This window comes from Pleurodeles waltl, chromosome 11, assembly GCF_031143425.1.
Source record: "Pleurodeles waltl isolate 20211129_DDA chromosome 11, aPleWal1.hap1.20221129, whole genome shotgun sequence".
NCBI classification, from domain to species: Eukaryota; Metazoa; Chordata; class Amphibia; order Caudata; family Salamandridae; genus Pleurodeles; species Pleurodeles waltl.
Window position 1 is genome coordinate 662402786 of NC_090450.1, and position 18128 is coordinate 662420913.

The following is an 18128-nucleotide window of genomic DNA, read 5'->3' on the forward strand; positions in this document are numbered from 1 at the left end:
GCCGCCTTCTCGACTGTTTTCCTGGTGGTGCATGCTGTGGGGGTAGTCTGCCTCCTCTCTGCACTAGAAGCTCCGTAGAAAACTCCCGTGGGTCGACGGAATCTTCCCCCTGCAACCGCAGGCACCAAAGAACTGCATCACCGGTCCTCTGGGTCTCCTCTCAGCACGACGAGCGAGGTCCCTTGAACTCAGCAACTCAGTCCAAGTGACTCCCACAGTCCAGTGACTCTTCAGTCCAAGTTTGGTGGAGGTAAGTCCTTGCCTCCCCACGCCAGACTGCATTGCTGGGAACCGCGTGTTTTGCAGCTACTCCGGCTCATGTGCACTCCACGAAGATTTCCTTTGTGCACAGCCAAGCCTGGGTCCACGGCACTCTAACCTGCATTGCACGACCTCCTGAGTGGTCCTCTGGCGGCGTGGGACTCTCTTGTGCAACTTCAGGTGAGCACCATTTCACTCCACTTTGTAGTGCCTGTTCCGGCACTCCTGCGGGTGCTGCATGCTTTTGAGAAGGCTCCTTTTCTTGCTGGGCGCCTCCTCTGTCCCTTGACGCAATTGGTGACATCCTGGTCCCTCCTGGGCCACAGCAGCATCCAAAAACCCTAACTGCAAGCTTTGCAGCTGGCAAGGCTTGTTTGTGGTCTTTCGGCAGGAAAACACTTCTGCACGACTCTTCACGACGTGGGACATCCATCCTCCAAAGGGAAAGTTTCTAGCCCTTGCCGTTCCTGCAGAATCCTCAGCTTCTACCTTCCAGTAGTAGCTTCTTTGCACCCACAGCTGGCATTTCCTGGGCATCTGCCCACTCTCGACTTGATCGTGACTTTTGGACTTGGTCCCCTTGTTCCACAGGTACTCTAGTCTGGAAATCCATCGTTGTTGCATTGTTGGTGTTGGTCTTTCCTGCAGAATTCCCCTATCACGACTTCTGTGCTCTTTGGGGAACTTCAGTGCACTTTGCACTCACTTTTCAGGGTCTTGGGGTGGGCTATTTTTCTAACCCTCACTGTTTTCTTACAGTCCCAGCGACCCTCTACAAGGTCACATAGGTTTGGGGTCCATTCGTAGTTCGCATTCCACTTTTGGAGTATATGGTTTGTGTTGCCCCTATCCCTATTTGTCCCCATTGCATCCTATTGTAACTATACATTGTTTGCACTGTTTTCTATTACTATACTGCATATTTTTGGTATTGTGTACATATATCTTGTGTATATTTGCTATCCTCATACTGAGGGTACTCACTGAGATACTTTGGCATATTGTCATAAAAATTAAGTACCTTTATTTTGAGTATATCTGTGTATTGTGTTTTCTTATGATATTGTGCATATGACACTAGTGGTACTGTAGGAGCTTCACTCGTCTCCTAGTTCAGCCTAAGCTGCTCTGCTAAGCTACCTTTTCTATCAGCCTAAGCTGCTAGACACCCCTATACACTAATAAGGGATACCTGGGCCTGGTGCAAGGTGTAAGTACCCCTTGGTACTCACTACAAGCCAGTCCAGCCTCCTACACCAATGCCATCCAAAACCTGGTGGAAACACATCACAGAAGAGAAAGGACTCATCATTGGAGACACAGGGAAGAACAACGCCGCCATGGAACACAAACTGCAAGTCTTTCCGATGCTCTTCTATGTCATGCCTCACCTGGAACACCAATGCCGACGAAGATGACGTCAGTGAGTACAGCCGCCTAGCACACAAGGGAGGAAGGTAGGAAAACAAGAGTGACACACACACACATATGACACACACCCAACACACACACACCATACAAACGTCCGGCTTCACATGAAAAGAAATGGCACACAATACACAGCAGAATAATTCAAGGACAACAAGAATGCACTAAGGAGAATGTATTCATATCAACAACTAATAAATCATCCAATTATTAACTAAGCAGATCTGTACAAATGTACAGAAAGGGCCAATGCCCAGTCCGAAGTACCAAGGGCTCACATGGCCACAGGGCACAGTCCAAGGCCCGACATGAATCCTGACTTCATCTGGATAGAACTTAGCAGGGGAATCAGTTTGCAAGTGGGCAGGCACCTCAGGGGGATGGGGGGTGGGGAGCACCTCAGCAGAAGTCGGGAACAGGCCCACTGCTTCTGGAGGGGGCTCCATGTCCATTTCTCTTTGCTGGGGAGAGCAAGGCCACAGTCTCTGGAGTGGGTGTCTTTCCCATTGGGTTTGGAGGGGGCTCCATGCCCATTTGTCAGTGCTGGGGAGTGCAAGGCCACAGTCTCTCAGGTGGGTGTCTTTCTGGAGGAGTCTACATGCCCATTTCTCAGTGCTGGGGAGTGCCAGGCTACAGTCTCTCAGGTGGGTGTCCTTCCCACCAGTTCTGGAGGGGGCTCCATGCCCATTTGTCAGTGCTGGGGAGTGCAAGGCCACAGTCTCTCAGGTGGGTGTCTTTCCCACTGGTTCTGGAGAGGGCTCCATGCCCATTTCTCTTTGCTGGGGAGTGCAAGGCCACAGTCTCTCAGGTGGGTGTCTTTCCCACTGTTTCTGGGGGGCCCTCGTACAGCAGCTCCTGGAGGGTGGCCTACATGGCTTCCGCTACTGGTGATGGCTGCACTGTGGTGGCAGATGGAGGTGCCTCCTGGGCAGCCTCTGCTGGTGGTGATGGATGCACTGTGGTGGCAGATGAAGGTGCCTCCTGGGCAGCCTTTACTGGTGGTGAGGGATTCACTTCCTCAGCTGGCAGTGGGGACCCTGTGACCACTGGAGTCGAGGGCTTCTTCCCCATCATGGCATGAGGTGTGGAATCCTTACCCTTCCTGGCAGGGGTTGAAGGCTTCTTCCCCTTCATGGCAGGTTGTACGTATTCCTTAGCCCTCTGGGCAGGAGTTGGGGGCTTCTTCCCCTTCAAAGCAGGAGGTGCAGGTTCTTTCCCCTTCATGGCATTAGGTGTGGGATCATTCCCCTTCTTGGCTGATGGACTGGAATCCTTCACTGACTTGCCACCATGACTGGGTGGTGCACCACTGTCCGTGTGGACTGTTTGGCTGAAGTGCTGGGCTGGGTTGCTGGGACCCTGCTCTTACAGGCAGGATGGGGGGAGAGGGAGGGACGAGGTCAAGCTGGGCAAGGGAAAGCTTCTTAGGGATGGTGGGGCGGGAGGAGGGATGTGAGTGGAGGTTGAGGGAGTGGTTGTAGGAGGTGTATGTCTGCTGGATTTGGGTGCAGGTGCATGGGCAGTATGCTGATGTGAGGTGGATGGCTGTTGGGTGGGTGAGTGCTTGCATTTGTGTCCTTTAGGAGGGGGGCACAGACAGGGTGGGAGAGGACACAGGGGAAGCATGTATGGAGGTGTCTTCTAGTGAGGTGTGTGTGCTGCTTGTTGTGGTGATTCTCGTTCTCAATCGAAACAGTGCACTGAGAGGACGCACGGGAGGCGGAGTCGCGGAGTTGTGGAGCTCGCCGAGCCGTGCCACCGGAGCATAGAGGCTGCGGCAGGCTGCGGACGCCCATGTGAGGGGGGCATCCCTAGTTTACTGGGGCGACTTGGTCTTCTCCCGCGGTCCCGGGCGCCGGCCCTCGCTGGAGCGGCTACGGCAAGGGCAGCTGCTGTGGCCGAGTTGCCGAGCTGCTGTGGGGCCATTAGTGCGTGGCAGGGTCGGGCCGAAACTCCTGCTTGCTCTCCTGCTTGCTCTCCCACCTGCTTCTCCGACCTCCGGCTTGCCTCTGGTTCTTTTCTCTGTCCCTGGGTGCCAGCCTCTATTGCCTCCTATTGCCCCCTGGATGGTTACTGCTGCTGTTGGCCATAGGTGGCCCAAGGTGGCTCTCGGCAGGCCCTGGTGGGGCTGTATGAGTAACTTTCCTGTCGGAGGTGCTGTGTGAGAGAAATCCCACTACGAAGCCTGGTGGGACACCAAGTCCCAGGCTCCTCTGCTGCAGCCCCTCACCTGGGGCAAACGAGAAGGATAACGCGGGCGCTATTAAGCCCACCGCGCATCACCGCTGCGCACCCGTCAGAGACCGAAGGGGGCCGGGCTGGGCCCCCCTCTGGGCCCTAAGGTACGGCGCCAGGCTATTCAGTGCCTGAAATTATTCCAAGTACTTTTTCTGTATTGCACTGTAGTTCTACTTTTTAATGGGGAAGCGAAAGGTAGCCCTGTATTGGGCTCTGTCAAACTTAAAATACCTAAAACCAACAAGGCCATGCAACCCCACACCAATTGTGTTGCCAAGGAAATTGACGACCTAATTGAAGAGGTGGAACAGATCTTAAACAATAAGTAGAGAGCCCGAAGAAAGGAGCCTTAAACCGGTACTCTTATTCCGTTCTTAACTTCAGGACCGCACACTGTCTCTAATTCGCAAATCGCTACTTCTCCTTACCAGGTGTTAGCCTCTCAAGGCTCTACTAAAATCGCCAGTTCTCCTACTCCCCTTGCATCTCATCTCGAACCTGAAGCATTTAAAGCCAACGCAACGAATTTTACAATTCCCTTTTCTAATCGTTTTTCCCCTTTGGAGCCTCAAGATCTGGAAAATCCTCGATTAACTTCCCAGACTTTGTCGCATACAGAGAGTGCCCATCGCAAGAAGACTTCCTAGCACTGGTGTCTAGCCTCAAGAGCGAAGTAGGCGAGTTGAAATCCTTAGGGCCATATTTATACTCCGTTTGCGCCGAAATTGCGTCGTTTTTTTTGACGCAATTTCGACGCAAAACTAACGCCAACTAACGCCATATTTATACTATGGCGTTAGAGGCGAATAGCGCCAAAGTTCCCGGAATGTGCGTCATTTTTTAGCGTGAACCCCTTCCTTGCGTTAATGATATGCAAGGGAGGCGTTCCCGTCTAAAAAATGACTCCCAGGACTTTACGTGGTATTTATACTCCCGGGCAAAAAAGACGCCCGGGAGTTGGCGTGGCTAAAAACGGCGCATTTGCGCCACTTTTTAACGCCTGCTCAGGGCAGGCGTTAAGGGGCCTGTGGGCTCAAAATGAGCCCACAGGTGCCCTCCCATGCCCCCAGGGACCCCCCCTGCCACCCTTGCCCACCCCAGGAGGACCCCCAAGGATGGAGGGACCCACCCCAGGGACATTCAGGTAAGTTCAGGTAAGTATAATTTTTTATTTTTTTTATTTTTTTTTGGTGGCATAGGGGGGCCTTATTTGTGCCCCCCTACATGCCACTATGCCCAATGACCATGCCCAGGGGACAGAAGTCCCCTGGGCATGGCCATTGGGCAAGGGGGCATGACTCCTATCTTTACAATGATAGGAGTCATGTTGATGGGGGATGGGCGTCGTTAAAAAATGGCGCAAGTCGGGTTAAGACGATTTTTTCGACGTAACCTGACTTGCCCCATTTTAAGACGCCCATGCGCCATTTTCCCCCTACGCCGGCGCTGTCTGGTCTACGTGGTTTTTTCCCACGCAAACCAGGCAGCGCCGGTCTGATTGCGCCGTCTAACGCCATTCCATAAATACGGCGCCCGCTTGGCGCTTCAGAATGGCGTTAGACGGCGCAAAACTTTTTGACGCTAAACTGCGTTAGCGCAGTTTAGCGTCGAAAAGTATAAATATGGGCCTTACTGCTTGAAATCACCACTCTTCTCAAAAGCAAACATCTCCTCCATACTTGTGAGCCCAAGCCAAATTCTGTGCTAACCAAACATCCTCTTGTAAAAGGTGTTTTGTCAACCGGGCCCCTGCCAATGCCAGCAAGTGCAGCAGGCCCTACGAAAAGGCATTGTCTCCATAGCCGGCATGTGTCCCCTTCTGAAAGTAACACTTTCTTTTCTTCTAATGTTCATTTTAAATGGGGCACCACAAAAGCACCTTGTCGGAATCCATATTTAACCAATAACAACTATATATATATGTGTAATGTTCCACCTTTGTCTCCAAACACACGGGAAGATAAAGCCTCACTTGTTAACCTCGCACTGGTTGAGATACGTTAGAGGCTGTGGCTCAGTTATCCACAATGACATTCTATCTGCCGAACGAGTAAATGGCCTACCCGGTAGCTGGGATTTCATAAAACTTAATCTTAAAAATGCCCACTTGGTAACAGGAATCCTAGATATGGAAGCACGTAACACAAATAGGAAGATTTCCGCTATCTTTCTCAGTGATAGCCGGTCTTCTGTTGGTCACATGCAGCTGAATTCTCCCTCCAGAACAGCCAACTTGGCCTTGAGTAGCTCCGCAGGTTATCAAGATTTTAGGCCACCAGGTCTTTAAAGGTACATCATCTGATCCAGCTCTCACGATTAGTGCTGGTCCTGCTCTCAGTGGCCAAACAGCATGCGAACTTGACTTCAAGGGGGCTACTTCAGACATTGACTGACTATGTCTTCCTAACTCTTGTATTTCCATCCTTAGCCCAGATTTACCGGTTACAGGTCCTTCACCTAATCTACCCAGTCCAGGTGTCGTATCACCACTGAAATCACAATCTGATATTACTAATAATTTTACAAATCTATCTTCTGCGGAGCACATTGATAGCCATGCCCTAGATGATACTCTCCGCAATTCAACCTGTTCCACTGCCCAAGCGACAGCAAAACTCCTGTCCTGGAACGTGGCAGGTATCAATGGTAAACTTGCTGACATTGAATGGGGGGCATATGTTGAAAACTTCAATATCTGTATGTTCCAGGATACCTGGGCAACACACTGCATGTATAGACAGGGGTTTAGTTCTTTCTTTAAACCAGCTAAGCCATCTTTAGTAGGTAGGGCAGCAGGGGGCTTATGTACCTGGATAAAATCGACAGAGGTGGGAGGAATCAAGAAGGTACATTTAGATTCCCATAACATTTTGGCCATTGCTATCCAACCAATCTCAGGCTCCCCTGTTCTATTCATAAATATCTACAGTAGGCCGGGTCCTTCCAACCATCGTTCAACTACTATTGAGCTATTGAATACTTTAATCCCGGACCTCCGTTTAAAATATTATATCATAATAGCAGGGGATTTTAATGTCCAACTTGAACTCAATACAGACCTCATAGAGGTTATGCAGCTTGAAGACAACATATGGAATATCCCCCCTTATCCTATACAACAAACTTTATATAAACCCTGTATTAGGGCTACGCAGATAATAGATTTTATGATGCTTCATGGTCTCCGTCTTGGTAATGGCCGCTTCCCAGCTGATACCCCCGCCAGACCAACTTTTTTTAGGGGCCTATATAGTAACACACTGGATTACATTTTCCTTGACTTAAGAGTTTGGCATCACATATCAGATGTGGAAGTGGGCAATCCGTATACCAGTGATCACGCCCCTCTTCAGGTCACATATAAGAGATCTCTCTTAGTAGGAGCTGTATTCTCCTCTGCTCCTTCTGGTGGCATGGAGTTGTCTAGCAATAGGCGTACGGTAAGATGGGACTCCTTTCAGAGATCGAATAAGCTTCGAGATAAACTGTGTGTCCTAACTTCTACTCACCAGTTATTCGATGATCGCCTTACATTTGCCCCACCTGAAGTCACGTCTCTACATTTGGACCTCTTTACAATCCTGAAAGAGCTGTTTTCTAAATGTGTCAGGCCATCGACCAACTTTTGTGCCCAACCCAGTAGCAAATGGTTTAACAAGAGGTGTAGAGAAGCTAAAAACACCTTGGTAAAGGTGTTAAGGACAAAAGATAGACTAGGAATTATCAACGCCGGGTGCCATTATGTATCAACATGTAATAAGAGCAAACATGAGTATGAAGAGGGGCTTTGGAGCGAATTATCTGAGGCAGCTAAGGTCCACGACTCCAAACGGTTCTGGCTTCTGGTTTCTCGTAGCGACCAGAATCGAGCACCCAACTTGGAGTCACATATTACCCCCGATGCCTGGCTTTCTCATTTTAAGGAACTGTATGGCTCCCCACTGGACTGTGATGTGCCAAGTTCAGGAGAGTTGATAGCATCTTACTCGCCTATGCCCTCTCTGCCTCCCTTCACATTAAAAGAAACTGTGCTGGCCATCACTACCCAAAAAGCAGAGAAGGCCCCAGGGTCGGATGGGATCCCCTCAGATATGTTTAAAGCGGACCAGAACATCTGGAGTCCGTATATTAATAGGCTTTCTAACGCTATTCTGATTACTTGATCCTATCCTGACTCATGGAAAGAGGCAATTATCGTGCCCATATACAAGAAAGGAGAGAGAAATTCCCCGGGAAACTACAGACCTATCAGCCTTCTTGACAACCTTCAAAAAATATTTTGCCACCAATTGTTGAGCAGTCTGAGGGAATGGATAGTGGAAAACCAAATCTTAAGCCACCTCCAAGCGGGTTTTAGGGAAAAAGTCAGTACAATAGACCAGATTTTCCGCTTTATTTCCATTAAATGGAAAATTGTTGACGCGGATTCAGGCCACCTATTTGTAGCATTTGTCGATTTAAAATCAGCTTTCGATCTAGTACCCCGCTACAAATTGTGGGCGGTCTTGATTAAACTGGGAGTTCCTTGTTCTATTTTAAATATTATTAGAGATCTCTACACTGGCAATCATGCCAGAATTAGATGGGGTCCGCGAGGTGAACTAACTGAAGAATTTCCAACTGCCCACGGCGTGAGACAAGGTTGTGTACTCGCCCCTACTTTATTCCTCCTATTTATAAATGCATGCATTCCCTATCTCATGGAGTGTTCCAATGACGCCCCCAAAATAGGAGGGCAGAAGATTCCTTGCCTCCTATTTGCCGATGACACCTTGTTGATTTCCCAAACAGCTACAGGCCTTTCAACCCTGCTCTCGAGGTTTATGGATTTCTGTAATGATCATGGCCTGAAAATTAACCGATTAAAAACTAAATGCATGGTGTTTGGGGATAAAAAAGGCAGGATGAGGCGACCCATTTATATAGAGGGTGCCACGCTGGAAAGAGTTGGCGATTTCGACTATTTAGGTCTGAAATTAGAAGATACACATAAATGGCACTCTCATCTCCAGAAAGCAACCCTCCGCTTGAAAAAACGGGCGAGTGGTATTGTAAGATTTGCAGCTAGATCCCCTAGCTTTGCCATGATGCCCGCCATTGAAATATATAAATCGCAAGCATGGGGGGGGGGCTCTTTATGGAGCTGAATTGTGGGGCTATTGCAATCTAGATGATCTGACAAGGGTGGAAAACTCTTTTCTAAAGATGCTGCTAAGAGTTCCCTCCAGTACCCCAACGCTTCCTATTCGAATGGATCCATATTTGCCTCCAATCAGCCAGATCGCCGCTCTCAGGCCTCTGTTGTTTTGGATTCGCCTATGGTCACTAGATTCTCTTATTCCCTATAGATGCGGGCTAGCTAACCTGATGGATAACAACACTAGTTCAAAAATTAAGTGGTATGCGTATGTAGAACGGACCTTCGTACTACTTGGTTTGGGGACATACTGGAAGGATCCGTTATCTATTCCAAAAAATGCAACACAGATTCTGAAGGATGCATTTTGGCTTAATGCCCAACTTACACAACTGTCTGCAGTCTCATCATCATCTATGACTGGCAGTTTTCTAAAAATCAAATGCCACTATGAATCTGAGCAATACATGGATACATTACTTTCCCCACGTGCACGTGCATTGTATACTAGATTTAGGATAGGCTCTCTCCCTCTGCGCATCCTAACTTACAAATGGACTAATACAAGTTGCACCTCTAAGATGTGCCCGATGGGTTGCGCCAGGGAAGAATCCATAACCCATGTCCTCTTTCAATGTTTTGCATACCACAGAGGGCTTTTTGGATTATTCCATTATGTAGAAAAATGGGTTTTAGGAATTGCCTATCGGCTTTGAGAGTTTTTAAATCTGATCCATCTGTTTTAGTGGCTTGCTGTTTGGCAAAATATTTAGAATCTATTTGACATTGCAGATTGAATATGTTAAAAAAAACAGGGGAAAATTTAACAACAAACGATGGGAGTGGTCACTGATGAACTTACTCGTGAATTTTAATGTATGCATTCATTAACTTTCCAATGTCTAATGAATGTTTTATGTTTTTACATTCTTATATCTTTTAAACAGAAATGCATTTATTCTTACCTTATTTACTGTTTTTAGTTAGGTACATATTTGATCCATGATATTTATCACGAAAAACTTAGCATTTTCGCACGATTTTATAACATGGTATGAAATTTCACGGGGAGAATGTTTTATGTTTAAGGTTTTTTATGCAGTTCAACGTTTTACATTTGAGGATTCTTATACATAGCCTGTTCTTTTGTAAAATTATGAACTTGTGAATTGTGGTGTGCTTTTATGGTATTTATCTTTACCGAAATAAAGCTAACGAACGAACGATTCTCGTTGTGGATGTTGATGCAGTGCATGCAGGTGTGTGTGTGGATGTGTTTGGGAAGGAGGTGGAGGAGGAGGAGGAGGGGAAGACAGTGGAGGCAGTGGATGTGGTTGTGTCTGCAACTGTCTGGTGTTTGCGTGAGTGCTTGTGGGATGAAGTGTGGTGCCTGTGTTTGACTGTGCCACTCTTTTGTGCGTGCTCATCTGTATGTGTGCATGGGATCGGTTGGGGTTGAGGAGACTGGGACTGGGAAGTGGTAGTTGGAGAGGGGACAGTAGGAACAGGGACAATGCCTGCCATCAGAGAGGAGGCCAGAGCCTGAATCGATCTCTGTTGGTGCTGCCAATCCACTGTGAATTCCCTCCAGGAAGGCATTGCATTGCTGAATCTGGGATGCTGGTCCCTGGATGGCATTCACAATGGTTGACTACCCTACAAAGATGGATTTCAGGAGGTCCATAGCCTCCTCACTCAGGGCAACAGGGCTCACTGGGTAGGACCCGAGGTCCCGGGGCGAAGAAGATCCCCACCCTGGGTGAGCGGGCAAGGGAAACTCCGTGAGGGGCTACTGGTAGGGTGGTGCTGGTACGGGGGTGGTGGCTGTACCTGCAGCAGAGGTGGTCACAGAGGTGTCCGCCACCACCAGGGAGCTTCCATCGGAGGAGCCTGTGTTGTAACCTCCTGTCTCCGTCATGGTGCTCCCCTTGCCCTCCGTCTCACTGGTTCCCTCGGCGTCGGTGGACTCTGCCTCCTGGGTCCTATGGAATGCAGCTCCCTCTGTTGCCAGTGCCCCTTTTCCTCCCCCAGATGATGCTAATGCACACCTGGAAAGGATGACAGAAGAAAAAAGGGGGGCCACCACCAGGGATCTTCTATCGGAGGAGTCTGTGTTGTAACCTCCTGTCTCCGCCATAGTGCTCCACTTGCCCACCGTCCCACTGGTTCCCTCATCGTCGGTGGACTCTGCCTCCTGGGTCCTATGGGATGCAGCTCCCTCTGTCGCCAGTGCCCCTTCTCCTCCACCAGATGATGCTAATGCGCACATGGACAGGATGACAGGAGAAAAAAGGGGGGAGAGAGAAAAAGGAAACACTGGGCCACTTACTGCACCAACAACACAGATTCCATACACAGCACCATCACATACAGGGATCAGAATTGAGCACTATATATTGCACTGCCAGTGATTTGGCTAGATGCCACGGCAAGATGAAAGGCCACACACTGCCAACTGCACCCATCCTGGTACCCACAAAGCCCTGACTAAAATGGAATGCTAACAAGCTAGGTTACCTGCATTTGCCATACACCCATTACCCTAGAGTTGACTCATGCCGAAATGTCTGGCATGACCTTAGGGGCACCCACTAACTCACATCCACCACCCAGATACCACCCCACCTGCCAAATTTTTTGATATTTCCTACTATACTCACCCCCTTGTAGCTGCTGTGATTCCCTCAAGCACCCATCCAACTCTGGGTAGGCCACCCCCAGTATGCGGGCCATTAGAGTGGTCAGGTTCCGACAGGCACCTCTTCCTCGTTGGAAGGCCATCCCCAGCTGGGCCTCCGCGGTCTTCCATGTACAGCGTCTCAGGTCCTCCCACTGTTTCTGACAGTGGAAGCTCTGCCTGCCATAGACCGACAGGGTCCGCATGTCGTTGGCGATGGCATGCCATTATCCTTTCTTTTGATGGGCACTGACCTGCAGAGTTATACAGACAGAAGAAACAATTGAGCCTGTCACACATATGGTCCACCAATCGTGTTTCCATCACCATTGGCACACACATCGCCCGGAGCACACATTATACACCACCACAAGACATCCCCCCCAATGACACAATGATTGCACACACATCTCCATGCATCATGCCCAAAGTGTACTCACCTGTTGGTCTGGAGGCCCATACAGCAGTCCGTACTGGGGTAGGACCCCATCCACCATTCGCTCCAACTCCTCTAAAGTGAAGGGAGAGGCCCTTTCCCCGGCCACATGGGCCATGGTATGTTCCAGACACAGGTCACAGCAGCACACGAGGTGTAGGTGTTCTCCTGTTGAAGGTCAGGAAACAAGTGAGGAATCAGATAGAAAATGGCGAACGGCGGTATGCACCATCACCGCCGGCACAGATCCCCATTAGCCATTGTACTCCATACTGCCCCATATCATCCAATGAGGAATTGCACTGCGGTGCAAGACCCCCTCCTACCACGACGCCCAACGTCGACGGAATTACCTCACTTTCGCCTGTCCCTACCTACAGGACAGGCGGTCGCCATTTCATGGTGGCGGACAACGATTATATAAACCTTAACTGCATCACAGCCTAGATTAGCACATACCTCACCATTCCCAATGTCCCATAACATAAATGCACTATGTACACCAAGTTGTGGCTCCATTATTCAAATTGTGACAGCCTACTCACTCTTGTGTCCCATAGATATCTATTGCTGTGGATGTATAGGAGGTGGAGACATACCCCTGTGTACAGACCCCTGGTGGACTTGGCTACACTGGAGGACAGGCACATTATACTCACCTATAAACTGGACAGGGCCACAATAACTGAGCTGTGTGCCCAATTGGACCCAGACCTGATATCGTCTATCCGTCATCCCACTTGGATCCCCCCTCTTGTGCAAGTGCTATCAGTGCTCCATTTTCTGGCAACTGGTTCTTTCCAAGTGACTGTGGGCTTGGCAGCAGGAATGTCACGGCCAATTGTCTCAATAGTGCTGGCAAGAGTCTTGTCTTCCCTGGTAAAAGAAATGTGCAGCTACACTGCTTTCCCCCAAGTGGAAGATTTGGCTACTGTGAAGGCTGGATTCTATGCAATGGGGCATATCCCCAAAATTATTGGGGCGAATGGTGGGACACATATTGCGTTTGTCCCCCCCGGCCAGAATGAACATGTGTTCAGGAATCGTAAGAGTTTCCACTCACTGAATGTTCAAATGATGTGCCTGGCAGACTAGTACATCTCCCACATCAATGCTAAGTATCCTGGTTCGGTGCATGATGTCTTTGTTCTGAGGAATAGCAGCATCCCAAATGTGATGGCCCAACTACAGAGGCACAAGGTGTGGCTAATATGTGAGCCTTGGTCCCCTCCCAATGTATGTTAGTGTCTGCCTTCAGGTGTCATCCCTATAGCATTGTGTGAGGCTAAATGTTCTCCCTCAATACTTGCAGGTGACTCTGGCTACCCAAACCTATTGTGGCTCCTGATCCCAGTGAAAAATACCAAGACAGGGGCAGAGGAACATTATAATGAGGCACTTGGGTGAACCAGTAGGATCATCGAGAGGACCTTCAGCCTCCTGGAGGCCAGGTTCAGGTGCCTCCATCTGACAGGTGTCTCCCTGTTCTACTCACCCAAGAAGGTCTAGTGGCATGCTGCATGTTGCACAACGTGGCCCTCAGACGGCATGTACCCTTTCTGCAAGAGGAAGAGACTGGAGATGCCCCTGTGGCAGCAGTAGACCCTGAGGAAAGTGAGGATGAAGAGGCTGAGGATGAGGATGAGGACAACAGAACATCAGTTATCCATCAATACTTCCAACGACACACAGGTGAGACAGTGCAACTGACCATTCCTATGACTATTGCTGTATTCTTTGTGGCTGTGGCATGATGGCATTAACTTCCTTTTCACCTCAACTCACCTCACCTCACCTATGTCTTGTCATTTTACAGATGTTGGTTATAGAACAACTGTGTACTGATGTGCTGACTACAGACAGCTACAGGTCCTTATTTCTATACTCTCATAGTATTCAGATCATTTGCAGAAGATGGGACTTTTTCCAGAAATGCACATTTTCAAATTATAAAATACTAGTAGTGAAGTTGTGTTCAAGGGTTTTTATTGTAGTGCTATGAGATTTATAGAAAAGTGCAATGGAATGGGGTAATGATGGAGGAAGGTCCAGGGTATTGTTCCATTCTGTTTTTAGCACAGGTCCTGTGTCCAAGGGGCCATAGGAAGGGGAGCAGAAGCAGTTCAAAGTGGACAAGGTGACAGGGTGGCACACAAGGGGGACACTCAGGAGAGTCTCATTTTCTGGCTGTGGTCTTGGCAAGTGTCTATGGCTTCTGTCTGGTTTGCAGGGAACGTTTGCGGGGTGGTTCACCTTCTGCAGGGGGAAGGGTGCTGGTGGCCTGTGGGTCCTGTGACTGGGCCTCCAGTCTACTAGCCGCAGCATTCATGGAGGGCTGGTCAATGGACTGGCAAGTGGTAGGGGCACGCTGATGTGCTGTTGCCTCCCTCATGATCTTGGCCATGACTGCCAGAACCCCTGCTATGGAGATCAGGGTGGTGTTAACAGCCTGCAAGTCCTCCATAATCCCCTGATACTGTCCGTCCTGTAGCTGCCTGTTCTCCTGCAAGTTGTCAAGGATCTGGCCCATAGTGTCCTGGGAATGTTGGTAGGCTCCCAGGATCTTGGTGAGTGCCTCCTAGAGAGTCGGTTCCTTGGGCCTGTCCTTCCCCTGGCACACAGCGGTCCTCCCAGTGACCCTGTTGGCCTGTGCCTCTGTTTCCGAATGGTGTGCCCACTGTTACTGACCCCAGGTCCCTGATTGTCTTGGGTATGAGGTGTGGACTGGGGTCCTTGTACAGGTGGGAACACTACTGATTGACGTGTCCTGGGGACAGAGGTGTGGGTACACTGGGTGGGTGCTGTGGTTTTGGATACAGATACAGGAGGCTCTGTGGTGGACTGTTAGTGGGATTGGGTGACCGGCTGTCCAGTGGTCCTTGATGGGCCAGGTTGTTGGTCCAGATCCTGGAGTCCAGAGTTACTGTAATCACTGGGGGCATCTTCTGTTGGGGGACTGGTTTGTCTTTACACCTCCTCTCCGCTGACATTGGCTGGGGTACTTGTGGGGATGTAAGTGATTTATTATGCTTTATGTCTGTGAAATATTGTACATCCCTGACTTCCCCTCTGTCGTTGGTGTTGCCCTGCCACCTTTTGCTTGTGTATGGTGATGTATTGTGTGATTATTAGTTCCTCTATGCTGTGCATGCTTTTGTAATGGGTGTCCATTCAGGGCTGGGAGGGCTGTCCATGCATTGGTATGGCATGCAGGGCTTGTCATTGGGGTTAGTCATATGTGTAGGTGGAGTGTGTGGGATGGAGTGGAGTGACGGGAGTGAGGGTGAGGGGGTTTGATGGCATGCAGGTATGAGGGTGATAAGTAGTGATTATTGACTTACCAGTGTCCAGTCCTCCGGCTACTCCAGCGAGTCCTTCAGGACTTGCTCCTCCCATGCTGCCAGCTGTGGGGGAGTATGTGGGGGTCCACCACCAGTCCTCTGTATGGCGAGCTGGTACCTTGCTGCAATGGAACGTACCTTCCCTCGTAGGTCGTTCCACCTCTTCCTGATGTTATCCCTTGTTCTTGGGTGCTGTCTCACGGCATTCACCCTGTCCACGATTTTCTGCCATAGCTCCATCATCCTTGCAATGGATATCTGCTGTACCTGTGCTCCAAACAGCTGTGGCTCTACCCAGACAATTTCCTCCACCATGACCCTTAACTCCTCATCATTGAAATGGGGGTGCCTTTGTGGTGCCATGGGTGTTGTGTGGTGTGTGTTGGAGAGAGTGTGTTGAGTAATGTGGTGGCGTGTGTGATGTGGGGTGCGTGAGGAATGTATGGGTGTAAGTGGTGTGTGTGTCAAGTTGTCTCTATGCTGTTCGTGTCAATCTCCTGGCAGTAATTGTTGTTTGTAAAGTGACGTGGGTACTGTGGGTGGGTATTTTATAGTGCTGTGGTTGGGTGTGGTGTGTGTATGAGTGTCACATGTGTGTTTTTAGTATTGGCCAATGTAGTGTTGTTTTGCATGTTGGTGTCCATTCTGAGTGCGGCAGTATGTACGCCAATGGTTTACCGCTGTTGAATGTCCGTCATGGTGATTCGTGGGTGTTGGAAAATGGGTTATTGGTAGGGCAGGTAGGTACCTACACCAAGCAACAAGCCACAAACCTCCACATAGGTACAGTTAGGTCTCAGTAAATTAATCCCAGCTCTACCCTTGGTAGCTTGGCATTGAGCGTCAAGGCTTAACTTAGGAGACAAAGTGTAAAGCATTCAAATATCACAAAACAGTAATTAAATAAAACACAGGAAACAGTTTAAAAATCCAAAACCAATTTATAAAAATAGCTTATATTTTTATCTTTAAAATGACACAAAAACGATTAAAATCGGTTCAGGGGAACCGGAGATATGAATTTTTAAAGTATTATTATTTTCTAGCGCTTAGAAACAAAAAGCACCAATCGGGTCATCTGGTTGCACCAGGACCGGGGCAAAGTCAAACTTTCAGGCCGACCGCGATGGAGCCCTGCTCGGCTACAAGTCGCGGGAGGCCTCGGTTAAAAAGTTACCTTCTGACTTAGTCTCTTTTTTGATGTTTTTCTTCCCCGGGACGAACCTGCCAGTTGGATCCGACCTCCTGGAGCCCTTGTCCGGATACGCGAAGTCGGTTTCCTCGGTGGTGATTTTTACCTTCGGACTTAGTCGTTTTTTCGAGATGAAAATCCTTCGACCGGGGTAAACCTGGATCTTGATCCGACGTCCGTGGAGCCCTTCTCGGATACGATGGCTGGAAGGTCCCGGTCAACTTTTTACGTTCGGACTTAGTCTTTTTTTGGGATGTTTTTCTTTACCGGGACGAAACACGAAGTCAGGCCGGGTCGCGGTTGAGGCAAGCCGGCTAGAATTTCCGCGTCGGGTCGGTCACTTTATGGAGCTTTTTTTCAAAAATTCTCCAATCTTTTCCAAACTTCTGGGGCTTCACCCAGATGTTCTTTTAAGGTTCTTTTGGGGTCCACAGCTCACCCCAAGGGTCCAGAAGTTCTGTGATGGTCCTTGGGAAGTGCGGACTTCAACTCCCAGAATGCACCTGGCGCAAACTCCTTTTTGGCCACTGGACAGTGGTCAGCTGGTCACTTTTTCAGGAGTTGGTGCAGGGGACTCTGGATAGCAATTTTTCACCTGTAGCAAACAGGGAGTCCCTCCTTGAACCAGTGGAAGCCAGGCAAAGTCCTTCTTGTGGTGAAGCCCAAGTGTGCAGCTGGTGCAGTCTTTCTGAGTGCAGGGTCCAGGTGCAGGCCAGGGGTCCAGCAGGGCAGTCCTTCTTCTCCTTGTAGTTCCTTCTTCTTGAAATTTGGTGGGGATCTGAGGCGTGGGTGCAGGTCTGCCAGTTTTATCCTTGCTCCTGGGTGAAAAGCAGGGGGGCCCTGGTTCTCCAATCAGGGACAGGGTCGTCCCCCTGTGATGACCACTTCCTGGGAAGTGTGGCAAAAATCCATCCCAGAAGGCAACAGTCTCTAAAAATCCAAAATGGATGAATCTGATTTTTGGAGGAGAGATCTGGCTGAGCCCACCCACTGGTGTGGCTAAAAATCATAAACACACCCCTCTCCTGCCCTCTCCTAATCTAATCAAGGGGGCACCTAGCTGTCTGGGGTTGCAGGATGTGGGGGTGTTGCTGGGTGCTCCAGATGTCCTTCTCTGCCTTTGAAGACCAGTTTGGCAGCCCTCCCCCTTCCTGCCTCACCATCTGCTGAGGGGAGATTCTCTCCCCCAAGCACATTCCTTTGTGTGAAGCCAGGCCACTTCACACCTCATTAAAGTAGCCTGGCAGAAGCTGCTGCAGGCTGGCCAATCAGAGCACAGCAGCAAAAACAATGCAGAGCTGAAATTGGCAACTTTTTAGGTAAAGTCTAAACTTTTTACCTGGACAAGTTATATTAAATCCAACAACTGGAAGTTGTGGGATTTATTACAACAATCAATTTGATACCAAATTCTTGGT